This window comes from Odocoileus virginianus, chromosome 6, assembly GCF_023699985.2.
Source record: "Odocoileus virginianus isolate 20LAN1187 ecotype Illinois chromosome 6, Ovbor_1.2, whole genome shotgun sequence".
NCBI lineage: Eukaryota > Metazoa > Chordata > Mammalia > Artiodactyla > Cervidae > Odocoileus > Odocoileus virginianus.
The window spans coordinates 55,875,957-55,893,578 of NC_069679.1; the positions used below are offsets into that span (position 1 = coordinate 55,875,957).

The 17,622-nt window shown below is 41.9% G+C and overlaps 1 protein-coding gene across 13 annotated transcripts in view; it reads left to right on the forward strand.

Moving 5' to 3' along the window:
• Positions 1 to 990: 990 nt before the first annotated feature.
• The window catches only part of KTN1 (kinectin 1), a 105,098-nt gene continuing 88,466 nt past the window's right edge, over positions 991 to 17,622 (forward strand). For 11 of the 13 annotated variants that reach the window (XM_070469388.1, XM_070469394.1, XM_070469393.1 and 8 more), the window contains exon 1: positions 991 to 1,079. The gene's annotated coding sequence lies outside the window, so the exon portion shown is untranslated. Of the gene's footprint in view, positions 1,080 to 1,821; positions 1,864 to 17,622 lie in introns of those variants that run through there. The other 2 variants (XM_070469389.1, XM_070469390.1) reach the window with 2 other exon arrangements.

The following is a 17,622-nucleotide window of genomic DNA, read 5'->3' on the forward strand; positions in this document are numbered from 1 at the left end:
TTAGCCAGTCAATATGAAGGAAACCCTGTCGGTATAGGAACGGTTCTGATGTTCATTACTTAAATATTGCTCGTTCCCCTTTGTCAGTATGGAGGGGGAGGTGTTAGTGATGAGTCTTAATTTTTTGTATCCCTATCCACTCTCTAAAAGCTTTTGAATTATTTTGAGCGCTCATGGCATTTGAGGAGAGTTTGTCGTGTTTTGTGTATGTTCTGGACAATGCCTGGCATTCTGCGAGAAATTGATAAGCAGTAAATAATAAACACATCTCATTCACCAGTGGACCAGAAAGATCGCTGTCATTCTTTTAGCAAAGAGCGAACTAATAAGCAGGAATTCTGGCCAGCCTCTCCTTTCCGTTACAGCTTCCAGTTATTTACCCGGGCTTAATGAATGGCCACCGGCTGGCAGACACAACAGCTTTACAGTATTTGCACACAATTTATTTAGGTCGGTTTAAAAATTTTCTCTCTCTTTGACGCCAGGGTTGCCCGACGAATTCAGAGAGAAACTCTGGAGACAGAGGGACGGAAGATTTCGTTTTCCAGTGGTTTCCGAGGAGGAATCTGGGACGGGCTGGGTGAAATAGAGTACCATTTGCTTAAGGTTAAAAAAAAAAAAATTCCAGTCTGGGGGGCCAGGTGGTGCTTCGGTAGGAGGGCCTTGCAATTTGAAACCAGCTTTGGGGGAAGAACGCAGGGGGTGGGGGGTTCCTGCACGAAGAGAATTCCGCTGTGCCTCGAGCGCCCACCCTCCCCCTGGCTGCGGGACGTTATCTCTGGAGAAGAGCCCTGGAATCCCGAGCCCGCCGGACGCTGGGACTTACCCGGGCGCGCGGGAGAGCGCGCGGGGGCCGAGGCGGCGACGCCTGTGCCTTTAAGGGGCCGGTCTCCGGGCACCGCCGGGGCCCAGACGCCGGGACGTGCCGGGGCCGCCCCGCCCCGAAGCCGCCCGTTTCCTGCCGGGCGGCGCGACGGCACCTGAGCAACTGCGGCGGCGGCGGCGACTCGGTGCGGGCGGCCCGGACTTTAGTGCCGGCGCCGCCGCGTGTTCCCAGTCTCTTTTCCCGGCCGCACAGGGTAAGGGAGAGCAGGCCGCGCCGGGCCCGGGCTCCGACCGCGGGGACCGCGGAGGGGGGAGGGCTGCGCCGGCCGCGGGGTGCCGGGCCGACGGGAGGGCCGCGCCGGGCGGGGGGCGCGGCCGCGGGGTCCCGACACCACCCGCCGCCGCCCCGCCGTAGGCCTCGGGCGCCGGGTCGTCGCCGCCACCGGGCTCCAGCTTGGGCCCGGCTGCCGTGGCGGGCGGGCTCCGAGGGGCCTCTCGGCCTCACCGGGCCGCCCCGGCCCGACCCCGGTTCCGCCGCGGCGCCGCCTCCGAGGACGTCTCCCGAGGGCGAGGTCGGCGGGAGAGGGCCCTGGGGTGACCGAGGAGCCTATTTTTAGCCAGGCGTGAGGGCCCCCGGGAGGGAAGGAGGATTACCGCCTCCTCGGCCGGTGGACGGAGGGAGCGTGTCCCCGGCAGCGGCCCTGGGCCACGCTTACGCCATGCTGGAATTTCAGCTCTCGCCGCTCTCGGGGTGCTTGGGGAAGCAGCGCTCGTCCGTGCTCAGGCCCCCCCTCCCGCCGCGCAGTGCTTGTCCCCGGGCCCCAGAGTGGGGCGGTTGAGGATGGGAAAGCAGCGTGAGGGGAGAGTTTGGAAAAATCTGGGGACCGCCCTGGAGAAGGGGGAAGTTATCCTTCCTCTCCCTGAGGGGTGTGTCTTCCTTACGGATTCTTCCTCCCCTCTTCGGTTATCCAACAAGGAGATTTTTGGCTTCGGGGACCTCGGCAGAAAACCAAACCTGCAGCCAAGAGAAGTCGTACGGTAATCAGACTTGGGCAGTGCTGCCCCGCGCGTCGGTGGTGAAGGAGCATGTGTGTACCGGAGACCGGCAGCCCCAGGCGCGGGGAGCGGCATCCTAACCTCAGCTAAGCTGCACCCTGTGTAGATTCAGGAACGGGTTGTTTAATACTAGCTGTTCCTTTTGGGAGGAAGGAGGACTCTTTAAGTTCATGGTTGGGCCTATTCCAGGAGAGGATTCCTTAGCAGGTATCTTAATAAGCACTGCTTAAAAAGCTGCAATTGAAGTTAACTGTTCAGAGTTGTGGGGTGTTTTGAGATGCTTTGTGGAAACCCTCGAGAAATTTAGACAACCATTTTCTGCTAAAGATAAACATCTTGAGGTGAATGAACTAAACACCCTAAATTGTGTAGGACTTCTCTTGAAGTTTGAATTCTTGGTTAATTAGGTGGTTCTTTTCACTACCTCACCTATCAAGCGAATGGTATCACTGTCTCCAGCTTGGCTGAACTAGTTGCTGCTGAGACTGGTATGATTGTCCCAAGAATAACACCAGAGTACTCTTGAGTTGATCTGTTTTGAGTAGACATGCCTTGCTATAAATACTTTCATATTTAATGTGTTAGCTGAGAAGCACCCCCAGCCTTCGACCCCCCACCTGCTCTTCAAGGCTATAACAAGAAATAACTGTGTTTATTGTTTGTAGATTCTAAGGAAAATTCATTAATTCATCCCTTTCCCCCTGCCTCCAACACTGAATTAGAAATGTCTCTTCTAATTTTGCAGCTTTGAGCAGTGTGACTGTCTCTATCAGGTGCACTTAAAGAGTGAGGCATTCTGTTTACCTTTCTGAGATTCATACTGAAACTTAAAATATAACAAAGCCTGATGAAACTTTTTCTTAAAAATGTTAAGCACTTTAAAATTATAAAGAATATTGAGCATTGTATAGCTGTTATGGGATCAAGGTCAGCATTATGAAAAGCCATTAATTTAACATTTTGTTTCCACTTTAGTTTTTTCTGTATCCTTTAATATCACAGTCTCTTCTGCTTGATGCAGATGTTTTCTTGATTCTCTCACTCCAAGCCTCCTCAGAGTTTATAGGCCTTAATCTGCTTTTAGTAGGGCAAACATTCTAATAATTAGATATTAAATGGTAATCAATATGACATTTATGAAGGACCTGAGGTTAGTGAAGGACAGGGACGCCTGTCGTGCTGAAGTCCATGTGGTCTCAAAGAGTGGGATGCGACTTAGCAACTGAACAACAACATGCATAAATAAAGTTGAGTTTTACTGTTTCCTCTTTGAGTATTTGTGAACATGACTTTGGGTGTTCTAATCTTAAAAATGTAGTTTATGTACAAAGCACGCATAAAACATTGGTTTAGATAAGAATAGAAGCTTTTTTCCCCTATAAACAGAAAATTAAGCATAAAGAGGGAAAATCATTAGTATCATGACTAAGGAGTTTGATGTAACTTAACCTTCTGTATCTGAGCTCTCGAAAGAGAAGAGTAATGGCAGTTTATAACTTTTTGCATGCCAGGCTGTTGAATTAGTGTTTTAAATGTTTTTTTTGTTTTTCCCCCTCAGTCTTTGAGATAGATTGCAGCGTAAGCCATTTAAGCTCTTAAAATTAATTAATTCTTAAAGTGGTATAGGGTTTTAATTGGATTTATCTTAAAAAGATAAAATAGGTAAAATATTATACTTTTTGTTATTTAGTCAATAAGTTGTAGCAAATCTTGTCTGACTCTTTTGCAACCTCATGGACTGTAGCCTGCCAGGTTCCTCTGTCCATGGGATTTTCCAGGCAAGAATAGTGGAGTGGGTTGCCATTTCCTTCTCCAGGGGATCTTCCTGACCCAGAGATCGAACCTATGTCTCCTGCTTGGCAGGCAGATTCTTTACTACTGAGCCTCCTGGAAAGCCCATACTTATAGTACTAAGAATAATTTCAGTAATGACTCCAATAGGAAATCTGTTATTTCTAGGACATGTGTAAGAAGAGTTCACTTCCTTTTAAAAAAGTTATGATTTTAGTATTTTACCTATCACTTTACTACAGTTAAGAACTTTAACCTAATGTCAAGTTTCAGCAAAGTGATTTGTATACTACATGGGACTTACCATAAAATGAATTGTTTATACTCCCCTTCTTCCAGGGTATTGCTTTTAGGGTTTCTCTTCTTACTAATTATTCTGCTTATTTAGTCTTTATGATTTGTCCTCACTCTTGAAGTGCTCAATTCTTGGTTCACTTTACTTTCTATATTCCTCTGGTGATCTCATCCAGTGTCATGGCTTTAAATACCTATATGCTGATGGCTTCCATTTTTATATCTCCAGCCTAGACTTAACTCCTGTGTTCAGTAAAACCTGTTCTGAATTTCCTTTTGGATGTGAAGTAGTAAACTCAAACTAAAATTGCTTGTTCCTCTTTAAACCTGCCTAAGGTGTAGTCTAATCTGTCTTACTAGATGGCAGCTCTGTCCAACATTCAAGTGAAAAGAAAAATGGAATCATCCCTGACTTATTCATACTTGGTATTCTTGGCTCAGTCTTATCTTGAAAATATATCCAGAATCAAGTCACTTCTTACCACCTCCTTTGCTCACTAGGCTAGTCTAAACCAGTCTTCTCTCTTTTCTAGATTTCTGCAGTTAAGCTCCTAGTCGGTTTCTCTGCTTCTGTCTTGGCTGTCTGCAGTCTTTTTCAGCAGAGCAACCAGATCATACCTCTTCTCTCTTCAAAAATCCTGCAGTGACTTCCCATGTGCATCATAAAATCCCAAGTCCTTATGATCTACAAGGTCTTACAGAATCCTCCTACTCTCCCGTCTCCCCTTACCTTTCCCAAGTTAGCGACTGCTCTGCCTCGGGCTTTTTTGGCTCCAGTCCCACTGACTGTCTTAGGGACTCTATGCTGGTTGTTTCCCCTCCTTGAATCACTTTTTCTGTGAGCTATCTCTGTGACCCATTCACTTGTCTCCTTCATATCTGCTCTTGAAATGTTTTTCAGGAGTCTGCTTTCCTATTTAACGCTGCACTTTCCTACTTGTGATCCCTGTACCCTGTTCTGTTTTCCGTAGCAGTTGTCACCTTTCCAGCAAGCTATACAATTTACTTGTTGATTTTGCTTATTGTCTCTTTTCTCTGCTCCCAGACATACTATAATGTAACTTCTCTGAGGACAGGGCTTTTTGTCTGTTTTATTGATGGATCCTAAGAGTTGCTCAGTGGTTAAGAATCTGCCTGCCAATGTAGGAGAAATGGGTTCAATCCCTGATTCGGGAAGATCCCCTGGAGAAGGAAATGGCAACCCACTCCACTGTTTTTGCCTGGGAAATCCCATGGACAGGGGAGCCTGGCGAGCTATAGTCTGTGGGATTGTAAAAGAGTCAGGCACAACTTAGCAACTGAACAACACCAAGGGTTTAGGGCAGTGCTTGGTACATAACATAATCTCAATGAAGATTTTTTTTAAAAGATTTATTACAAGTGAATTAAAATCTTTGTCTCCTGCGGGGGGCGGGGGGGGGGGGGCTTGGTTACTGTGTTTTTTTTTTTTTTTAAACTGTGATGCATATCTCATTTTTGGACCCATTTGGTTTTCAGTTTCCTCCTTTCCTGTATGCACACAGAGACACAAGAAAAATGGCTGGGAACCTTTGGGAGCACCTTGATGGAGGAAGGGATGTTGGAGTGTGGTGGAGACCTTCTTACCTGTCCCATGTGGTTAGGATCATTGGTTAGGTCAGTTAAAAAGTTGGTTAAAGCAAGAACTCAAGGTATCTGTGCACTTGGTTTTAACTTTAAGCAGTTACTTTTATTTGCCTCTCATTTTATTTGGATCAGTCTCTTGTCTTTGAGTAGAGGTTTCCTGTTCTTTTTTCTATACATCATATCCTAAGAGCATTGTCTATGATTTCTAGTATTATTTCTTTTTTTAAAAAGTAAAATGAAACTTTCAAACTTACAAATTAGTCTAGGTTTTTCCAATCCTTATTAAAGGCTTCCAAAGGATTTGACTTAGTTTTGTAGAAATGAAAGCTTGATCTTTATTCTGTCATTTAATCGATTTGTAGAAATAAAATATAAAAGTGAGTAGGTTGTTAGCCAGAGCATTTAGCTTTCTGTAGACACTGTCCCCTGTATTTTTAACCAAGGGGACAAATGTCATTTAATCCAGTGAGAGGTCCTTTAAGATAGCTTCTATATTGAGTAGTTCTCACAGGATCCTAGCTGCCTACCATTACTAGTGGAGAATATAATTTATCCACATCTCTTTATTTTGATTCTCAGTGACATCTGTAATTAGTTATCAGAACTTATATGATTTTTAGTAATTACATTGTCTATCAAGAGACTTGATGACGTGCTACATTCTCACTGGAAAATGTGTGATGATGATTATTTATTCTTATACATGAATCACTTAAGTTGCCAAGGAAACAGTCTGGTCTGAGAGTCAGTAATAACTAGGAGACCTGCAGGTCTTAGACCTTATTAATTCTAATCTTCTATGCAAGTTTCTTATTGCTCATTTATTTAATTGTGTAATGTGTGGTGTAAGTGGATAAAGTGTGGGTGCTAGGGAGTCTGAAGAACTTGGGTTTGAATTTGGCTTTGCTTCTTAAAACCACTTACTGTATATGTAAATTTACCTGCCTGAGACTCATTTGCCTTGCTTATTTTATCTTAGTAGTTGCTACATAAGTGATGGCTAATATTAGAGTGCTTATTTGCTGTTTGAGACTTTGTAAATACTTTATGTATAGCATCATATTGAATCCTCTCCACAGCCTTATGAGATAGATGGTATTTGATGGAAACAATGGAGGCAGGTTAAGTAATTTGTCCAAAGACACAGAGCAAAGAAAAGGTGGAATCTGAATTTGAACTAGATATTCTGACTCTAGAGCCCATTCTCATCCATTGAGCTGTTTTATAAGAATGTTTTCTGGAAAGAAAGGAAACACTGTCCATGTGCAGTTGTCTGTTGTTAGGTATTATAAACTTGCATTAAGTTTATAAAGATTTCTTTCCCCTGGAGCTAGAGGATTAACTCTGAAAGCTAGTGACTTAAATTTGAGGACCTAAAGTTTTCCAAGGAGAGAAAATAGTAAAAGCTACTTAGAACCAAATGCTATAAAATATTTTATATAGAAAGCAGTAGGTAGACTATGATCTTTTTAATTTATAAGAAATTTTTTCAGTCTTAATTCCTATGTATGTGCATTGTGAGTTACTGCCATGTGATCTTGTAGGCATTGCTCAGTGGTTATTTCAGAAAACCCAACCCTGATTACCAAAATGCTTGTCTTTGTCTGAGCTTTATATTTTTCTTCATTGCATTATCAGTTATTACCTAATATCATAAAGCTGTGACCAACCTAGGCAGCATATTAAAAAGCAGAGACATTACTTTGCCAACAAAAGTCCATCTAGTCAAAGCTATGGTTTTTCCAGTAGTCATGTGTGGATGTGAGAGTTTGACTATAAAGAAAGCTGAGCGCCAAATGCTTTTGAACTGTGGTGTTGGAGAAGAGTCCCTTGGACTGCAAGGAGATCCAACCAGTCCATCCTAAAGGAGATCAGTCCTGAATACTCATTGGAAGGACTAATGTTGAAGCTGAAACTGCAATACTTTGGCCACTTGATGCGAAGAACTGACTCATCTGAAGAGACCGATGCTGGGAAAGATTGAAGGCAGGAGGAGAAGGGGACGATAGAGGATGAGATGGTTGGTTGGCATCACTGACTCGATGGAGATGAGTTTGAGTAAGCTCTGGGAGTAGGTGGTGGACAGGGAAGCCTGGCGTGCTGCAGTCCATGGGGTCGCAAAGAGTCGGACATGACTGAGCGACTAAACTGAACTGAACTGATAATATATGTTTATTTATTTATTTGGTTGATATCTGCTTCACCTGTAAGAATATAAACATTATGACACAGAAACTTTGTCTTGTTCACCACTGCAAACTATGTTTCTGGTACTTAGGTACTGCTTGCCAGATTTAATTTAAAAAATTAATTTATTTTAATTAGAGGATAAATACTTTACAATAGTGTGATGGTTTTTTTGCCATATGTCAACATGAATCGGCCATAGGTAAACATGTGTTCCCCCCCATCCTGAACTCCCCATTCAACCTCCCTCCCCACCCTATCCCTCTAGGTTGTCCCAGAGCACCAGCTTTTGGTGGTCTGCTTCAGGCATTGAAAATGAATGAATCAGTTGTCTGATGTTTGAGAATGATTGGAACCCATTGAGCCTTCTGCTTTCCTTGTCATTTGTGCCATCCTCCTTCTCCATTAGCATGACTAGTTGATTTACATGGAATGCCATGTAAAGTGAGACTTCAAGAATAAGGGTTTCAGGTTGACTCTTGGGAGTGGGATGGAAAATAAAATTTAATACACGAAATTTCAGCAAAAATACTTCTCTGCTTAGTACCAGTTAATCTTATTGATCAGTAAGTTTTTTAAGTGAAATATGTACATAGATTATTTAGTGATTGCATATGTCTAGATCTATTTATCTTTGAAATCAATTTGAACAAGCTACATTGAAAGCTCCCCAATGTTCTCAATGATGTGGTGTTGAACCCTTGTTTCCTTAAATTTTAAAAATCCACACACAGGTTGGATTTATGTGTTTCTGGACTGTACTTGTTTACTTTATTGGGAAATCATGTTTATTTGAAATGTGTTCTATAATTATTTTACATAGTTTTCATAACCTGGATGTCTCAGGTGGCTGAACATGACTTCTGTGAAGTGAATTTATCTTGCTTCTCATAGTAATTTGGTATTTTCATTTCCGGGTATAGTTTCAGTTGCTGTGATGTATAATCCTTTTTTGTATTTTTTTTTTTTCTTTCTAAACACTATAAATGGGATTCTTCTGTATGAGTTTATTTGCAACTTCCTTTTCCCCCTCAACTTTATTGTCCTAATATTTTTCTTCCATGTTATATATAACTTTGATTCATTCACTTTCACTTCTACGTGGAATTTCATTGTATGTGTATTTTCTAATTTATTATCTGTTGATGGGTATTTGGGTAGTTTCCAGTCCTCTTTTACTGTTAGAAACAATGCTGTTATGAATTCCTTGTATGGCTCTGTGGGTGCACTTGCATCTGTACTGTCTCTAGGTGGTTTAAAAAAATTTTTTTGTTCTTACTTATAATAACAAATAACTTTCACATTATGAGACTCAATACATTATCAGATATATACATATATAACTAAGTTTCTTGGGGGAAAATCCCTATGTGTTGCTAGTTTGTTTCATTAAAAGTATAATTGCTAATCAAGACCTACTAAGTTGATTTTTGTTACCTACTAATGTGTTGAGATTAGCAGTTTGAATGAATTGTTTTGGACCTTATATCTCACTTGGAGCGGAACTGCTAAATTGTAGGAGAAGTTCATTTTCAGCTTTAGGTAGTGCTGAGTTGTCTTCCAGTATAATTGTAGTACCAGTTTATTCTCCACATTCTTGCCTATATAGTTGACCCTTGAACATCTTGGGGGGTTAGGGACGCTGACCCTCTGTGCAGTCAAAATTCATCCTATAATTTATAATTAGCCCTCCATATCCCCTGTTCCTCTCAAACCGTGGTTTGGCATCTGTTGTGTAGTATTGAGGTAGTTATTATTGAAGAAAATCTGTGAATCAGACCCTCACATTTCACTCCCATGTTGTTTAAGGGTCTACCGGACCTAATGGTAATAAATAATAAAGTTAGACAGCCGGTTGGGCATGAATTGATATCTTGTGGGTTTTGCATTTTTGCTTATAGAGTGGAGATGTATTTTCTGAAATTTGCTGGCCATTTTTGTTTCCTTTTCTCAGAAATGACCGTTGGGTTTTTTCCTTTATTTTTTAAAAAATAATTTATTTTTGGTTGTGCTGGGTCTTCGTTGCTGTGCATAGGCTTTCTCTAGTTGTGGTGGGCAGGGCCTGCTCTTGGTTGAGGTGCGTTGTCTTCTCCTTGTGGTGGTTTCTCTTGTTGCAGCGCACCGGGCTCTAGGTGCATGGGGCCTAGTAGTTGTGGCTCACGTGCTCTAGAGCACGGGCTCAGTAGTTGAGGTGCACAGGCTTAGTTGCTCTGTGGCATGTGGATCTCCTTGGGCCAGGGACTGAACCTTTGTCCCCTGCATTGGCAGGCAGATTCCTGCACACTAGGTCTATATAGTCAGCAAAAACAAGACCACGAGCTGACTGGCAAAGATCATGAACTCCTTATTGCCAAATTCAGACTGAAATTGAAGAAAGTAGGGAAAACCACTAGACCATTCAGATATGACCTAAATCAAGTCCCTTAGGATTATGCAGTAGAAGTGAGAAATAGATTTAAGGGACTAGATCTGATAGACAGAGTGCCTGATGAACTATGGACGGAGGATTGTGACATTGGACAGGAGACAGAGTTCAAGACCATCCCCAAGAAAAAAGAAATGCCAAAAAGCAAAATGGCTGTCTGAGGAGGCCTTACAAATAGCTGTGAAAAGAAGAGAAGTGAAAAGCAAAGGAAAAAAGAAAGATACACCCATTTGAATGCAGAGTTCCAAAGAATAGCCAGGAGAGATAAGAAAGCCTTCCTCAGTGATCAGTGCAAAGAAATAGAGGAAAACAATAGAATGGGAATGACTAGAGATCTCTTCAAGAAAATCAGAGATGGCAGGGGAACATTTCATGCAAAGATGGTCACAATAAAGGACAGAAATGGTAAGGACCTAACAGAAGTAGAAGATATTAAGAAGACATGACAAGAATACACAGAAGAATTGTACAAAAAAGATCTTCACGACCCAGATAATCACAATGGTGTGATCACTCACCTAGAGCCAGACATCCTGGAATGTGAAGTCTAGTGGGTCTTAGGAAGCATCACTGCGAACAAAGCTAGTGGAGGTGATGGAATTCCAGTTGAGCTATTTCAAATCCTAAAAGATGATGCTGTGACAGTGCTGCACTCAATATGCCAGCAAATTTGGAAAACTCAGCAGTGGCCTCAGGACTGGAAAAGGTCAGTTTTCATTCCAGTCCCTAAGAAAGGCAATGCCAAAGAAGACTCAAACTACCGCACAACTGCACTCATCTCACACGCTAGTAAAGTAATGCTCAAAGTTTTCCAAGCCAGAATTCAGCAGTACGTGAACCGTGAAGTTCCAGATGTTCAAGCTGATTTTGGAAAAGGCAGAGGAACCAGAGATCAAATTGCCAACATCCGCTGGATCATTGAAAAAGCAAGAGAGTTCCCGAAAAACATCTGTTTCTGCTTTATTGACTATGCCAAAGCCTTTGACTGTGTGGATCACAATAAACTGTGGAAAATTCTGAAAGAGATGGGAATACCAGACCACCTGACCTGCCTCCTGAGAAACCTGTATGCAGGTCAAGAAGCAACAGTTAGAACTGGACATGGAACAACAGACTGCTTCCAAATCGTGAAAAGAGTACGTCAAGGCTGTATATTGTCACCCTGCTTCTTTAACTTATATGCAGAGTACATCATGAGAAACGCTGGGCTGGAAGAAGCACAAGCTGGAATCAAGATTGCTGGGAGAAATATCAATAACCTCAGATATGCAGATAGCACCACCCTTATGGCAGAAAGTGAAGAATTAAAGAGCCTCTTGAAAGTGAAAGAGGGGAGTGAAAAAGTTGGCTTAAAGCTCAACATTCAGAAATCTAAGATCATGGCATGCAGTCCCATCACTTCATGGCAAATAGATGGGGAAACAGTGGCTGACTTTATTTTTTTGGGGGCTCCAAAATCACTGCAGATGGTGACTGCAGCCATGAAATTAAAAGACACTTACTCTTTGGAAGCAAAGTTAGGACCAACCTAGACAGCACATTAAAAAGCAGAGAGATTACTTTGCCAACGAAGGTTCGTCTAGTCAAGGCTATGATTTTTCCAGTAGTCATGTATGGATGTCAGAGTTGGACCATAAAGAAAGCTGAGCACCAAAGAATTGATGCTTTTGAATTGTGGTGTTGGAGAAGACTCTTGAGAGTCCCTTGGACAGCAAGGAGATCCAACCAGTCCATCCTAAAGGAAATCAGTCCTGGGTGTTCATTGGAAGGACTGATGTTGAAGCTGAAACTCCAATACTTTGGCCACCTGATGCAAAGAGCTGACTCATTTGAAAAGACCCTGATGCTGGGAGAGATTGAAGGCAGGAGGAGAAAGGGATGACAGAGGATTAGATGGCTGGATGGCATCACCGACTCGATGGACGCAAGTTTGAGTGAACTCCAGGAGTTGGTGATGGACAGGGAGGCCTGGCGTGCTACGGTCCATGGGGTCGGGAAGCAACTGCGCGACTGGACTGGACTGAGCTGAACTCAGGGACGTCCTGTTTTCCTCTCTGATAGGAGGTCTCTATGTTCTGAATCGCGTGTCTCAGGTCGCAAGTGTCTGCCCACTTTGTGGTTTGTCTTTTTCATTCTCTTATGGTATCTTTGTTAAGAAAAGTTAACCTTTTAATTTAGTGGAGTTTCTTAGGATTTGTGTTTTATACTTTGTGTCTTGTTTAAGAAATCCTTTTCTAACAGAAAAAGAGACTCAGATGTATAGAACAGACTTGTGGACTCTGGGAGAAGGCGAGGGTGGGATGTTTCAAGAGAACAGCATTGAAACATGTATATTATCTAGGGTGAAACAGATCACCAGCCCAGGTTGGATACATGAGACAAGTGCTCGGGCCTGGTGCACTGGGAAGACCCAGAGGGATCGGGTGGAGAGGGAGGTGGGAGGGGGGACTGGGATGGGGAATACATGTAAATCCATGGCTAATTCATTTCAATGTATGACAAAAACTACTGTAATGATGTAAAGTAATTAGCCTCCAACTAATAAAAATAAATGGAAAAAAAATTAAAAAAAAAAAAAGAAATCCTTTTCTACCTCAAGGTTATAAAGATATTCTTGCATGTTGTCTTAGGGAGTTTAATGTTGCCATTCATAATTCTTTCGCAGGAGTTGATTCTTGTTTTTTCCCTTTTATGCTTCTGCTGTATTTTCTCCAGAATTCCACTGCTGCTTATTTCAGTTTGTTTTTTTAAGCAGTAAAATGTGTGAATTTAGTAGATACTTTTGAAATAAATCTTTGAGTTATTAGTATTATGTGCTGTCCACACCTTGCTTTTAGGGTCGTAGGTAAATATCATGTAAGAACATCAAGGTATGAATGGTTATCTAGTAAACTTTGATGTCTTCACTCTCCCCCAACCCCCATGTGAAGTGAAAGATTTGTAAACATTTCCGTGATGCCAGTGTTTGCATGTGGTTTTCTTAAGTTATTAAGGATATTTGCTGTGAAGTAGTCTGGTTAGTATATTTTCTTAAAATTGCAGCTGTTTGTGCTTGATACTTAATGGTTTTATTGTAGTGCACTGTGAGTGTAGACCCGTTTCTCTGTATCCAGCTTGGAGTATACATACAATCTGAGGAATCAGATCTTTCTTCAGTTTTGGAACATTCTCAGCTATTTAAATATATTAATAACTCCTATTATTATCAAGTTTCTTCTCCTTTGGTCGGCCTATGTTGGAGTTTGTTAGTGTATCCTCTGTGTATTTTAATTGTTCTTTCAGTTTTTTCTCTTTATTTTTCTATGCCTGATACTAGGGTAGCAATTTATGTTTTTCTTCTGCTTCTGTCCGGTCTGAGCCTACATGGCAGTATTTACAATTTTCATTTCTTAGATTTGGAATTGCTTTTTCATATACACCTGCCTGTTTCATTTGTCTCTCTTTTGTTTTATAACCTTTTTGCTATTTTGTAAAAAGATTCCTTTATCACTCTGACAGTTTCAACATGTTCAAATTTAAAAATCTTTGTCAGACTGTTACGTAAACTAATACAATCTGGTGTGAATTCATGTTTTTATTGATTTTTTTTTTTCCTCTCCACATTATTAAATTTCTTCCTGTGTTTTGGTTTATTTATTTATTGAGTACATTTTGAATGGAGCTTTTTTTTTTAAAACCTTTTTCCATTAGTGACCATTTCCATTCCCCCACCTCAAAATTATTATTTAACTGTTTCTGCCTGGCTCACTCTTCATCTAGTTGCAGTCTATGTTTGTTCTGAAACAGTTAAAAGGAGAAAGCAGGTGGATAGAAGTGTTTCCAAGATGAAATCATATACTGAGAAAGAGGGAGGTAAGGGTGTGTGTGTGTGTGTGTGTGTGTGTGTGTGTGTGTGTGTGTGTGTGTAGAGAGAACTGATATTTAGGGGAGTATTGAATGAAATCTAAAAAATGACAGTTTGCTATGATGGAGAGGAATATAGTGTAGAAGAGCACAGAAGAATCTATGGGTCAAAGCAAGCAGCTCATTTGTGTCCGACTCTTTGTGACCCCATGGACTGTAGGCCGTTAGGCTCCTCTGCCCGTGGGATTCTCCAGGCAAGAATACTAGAGTGGGTTGTCAAATACTGTATGTTTAATCTTTGAGTTCATAATGCTAAAAATTAAAAAAAGTTGCTCTTGGGCTAGCTCATTATTTTGACAGTTTTGATAAGTGAAGAAAAATAAGCATTTATCCTACTTTTCTTGTATGAATTGTATCTCAGGGTAGCCAAATAGGTCATAAGAGAAGTTTTTTTCTGTAGATATATTCTACCTAAGAAAGAAAGAGGGATAGACTTAGAATATCACCATTTTGCATCTCCTAATGAATAACGTCTAGGCAAAGATCTCCAGTAGTTGGTAATATCATGGAGACATTGAGGGACTTCCCTGGTGTTCCAGTGGGTGAGATTCTGAGCTCCCAATGCAAGGGACCCAGGTTCTCTCCCTGGTCAGGGAACTAGATCCCATGTGCTGCAACTAAGAGTTCTCTTGCTGCAGCTAAAGATCCCACATGCTTAACAAAAAGAATGAAGTTCCCGCATGCCACAGCTAAGACCTGGTGCAGCCAAATAAAAAAATGAACTTTTGGAAATGTGCCGTGGTGTCTGTGCCTTAGTCTTGCATTGAGGTCATAATCCTAAATCTGATCTAGCCTTTAAATTTAACTACCAATTTATAGGAAATAGAATAGACAAAAACAAAGCAAAAAGTTGTTAACACTGTGGGGATTCCATCAGCAAAATTCATACTGAGAATCTCTTCAAGAAAACCATCTGATTTTTTCCAACCCCAAATTCTGTGGATTACAACTGCTGCTACTGCTGCTAAGTCACTTCATTCGTGTCCGATTCTGTGACCCCATAGACGGCAGCCCACCAGGCTCCTCTGTCCCTGGGATTCTCCAGGCAAGAATACTGGAGTGGGTTGCTATTTCCTTCTCCAACGGATTACAAGAAACTGAGTATAAAAAAGATACAGGGATGACAAATGAAAGGAGACAAGAAATAAACATATCATTCAATATAGAATGACTGAAAAATATTTACATGGCAGTTGGGGAGATGTGAATACTGGCTTGATATTTGATATTAAGGGATTATTTTTAATTTTAAATTTGCTGTGAGGCTGGATTTTTGCCCTTTTTCCTCCCTAGGCTCAGGGCTTCTATAAAGCTATAGCACTGTTACCATAGGTTTTAAGTCTGATTCTTTTTCTTAGATACTCTCCCCTCACCTCGCCCTACAGCTGCCCCCTGCTTCTCTTTAAGACTGACAGGTGGGTCTGAGCCTAGCTCCTATCAACTCTGCTTTTGCCCTGGATCCTGGTGCACATGAGATTTTGTGTGCAGCCTTTAAGAATGAAGTCTTTATTTGCCTCCAGTCCCAGGGGGCTCCTGCAGTTAAGCTCTGTTGGCCTTCAAAGCCAAGGGCTCTGGATGGCTGTCTTCCTACTGCCAGAACCTTGACATGGGGCTCAGAACACTTAACTCCTCTGGGAGAACCTTTGCAATACAGTTATTTTCCAGTTTGTGGGTTTCCCACCCGGAATATTATGGGATTTGATTATATCACAACTCTGCTCTTCCTACCAGTCTAATTGTGGTTCGAACTTCTCTACGCCTTTGGACTGGAGCCCGCCAGGCTCCTCTGTCCATGGAATTTTCCAGGAAAGAATACTGGAGTGGGTAGCCATTCCTTTTTACAGGGATCTTCCTGACCCAGGGATCAAACCTGGGTCTCCTGCATTGGCAGCAGATTCTTTACTGTCTGAGCTGCCAGGTAAGAAGCCCTTACGTCTTTAGTTAGAGAAAATCTCTGTGGGTAGTTGCCAGTTTTTTTCATTGATGGTTGTTCTACAGGTAGTTGTGAATTTGGTGTGCTCATGAGGGTAGGTGAGTTTAGGGTCTTTCTACTCCACCATTTTGGGTGTTTTCCTATAAAATCTTTTTTTTTTTTTTTAATTAAAAAAAATTACATGTTTGTTTTTGGCTGTGTTGTCTTTGTTGTGACCCTTGGGTCTTTTGTTTCCTTGTGTGGGCTCTTTGTTGCAGCTTTCAGGCTTCTCTCTAGTTGTGGCATGTGGGCTGTAGAGTGCTGGGCTCTGGTTGTGGGGTGAGGGTTCCGGAGTTTGTGGGCTCTGTAGTTGTGGCGTGCAGGCTCTCCAGCTGTGGCTTGAGGGCTCACTAGTTATGGTGTGAGGGTTTAGTTGCCCCGTGACGTGTGGGATGGTCCCCATCAGAGACTGAACCTGTGTTCCCAGCTTTAGAAGGCGACTTCTTGACCCCTGAACCACCAGGGAAGCCCCATCTCTTATACAGTCTTAATGAAAGCTTTTTGTTTAACTGTTGGGTGGTAGGCGAAGGAAGCCTGCTCTCTTTTCCTTGTGTCAGTGCGGCCATTTCTTTTCCTTTAGTTTACGCTTTGCTGACTTGCAGAAAGTATACAGTCACTCAGTTGTGTCTGACTCTTTGAGACTCTGTGGACTATCTAGCCCACCAGGCTCCTCTCTCCATGGGATTTTTCAGGCAAAAATACTGGAGAGGGTTGCCATTTGCTCACTTGGACCCCTTAAAAAGTCCCAGTTTTAAGTACCTGTCTCATTTCTACTTCCCCAACTTATAGCCTAGTGTTTCCTGTGATAGTCTTGAGTGGCCATTAATACTTTCGGTTCCTGTTTCATGTTCCCTGTCCCCCAGGATTTCGTTTAATTTCCGGAAAACATGTCTATTTCAAAACAAAGCAACTTCTGTTACGTTTAATTGAAAGTTTTCACTTCTTATTTAAGAAATGGAGTCCTTAAATTAGCTTTAATATCATAGTTTAATTTATATTTTAAAATACAGTGAATTCAGTTTAAGCTTGAATTATATTATGAAAATAATATATGCACGTTGGAAAAAATGTTAACATTCTGAAAGATCTAAGATGAAAAGTTACCAGACAGGTACCCAGAAGTCACCATAGAGTTAATGGTTTCTGTTGTGTCCTTTCAGGAGCTCTCTAAGCGTGTATGAGCACGACTGTGTTGCTTGAAAGGGAATTTTCTCTGTATGGAGTAGTGATAGTGTTAGTTGCTCAGTTGTGTCCTGCTCTTTGTGACCCCATGGACTGTGCCTGCCAGGCTCCTCTGTGGAATTCTTGAGGCAAGAATACTGGAGTGGGTTGCCATTTCCTTCTCCAGGGGATCTTCCCCACCCAGGGATCAAAACCTGGGTCTCCTGCATTGCAGGCAGATTCTTTACCATCTGAGCCTTGTGCAGCTTGCTTTTTATGTATATTTGGTTTATTTACAGTATTCTTGAATGTCTTGCCACTTTACATGTGAAGCTGTACTGTAAGGTTGTTTAATCATTTCCCTAATGTTGGACATATGGTTCTTTCTAATTTTAAAGTGGCT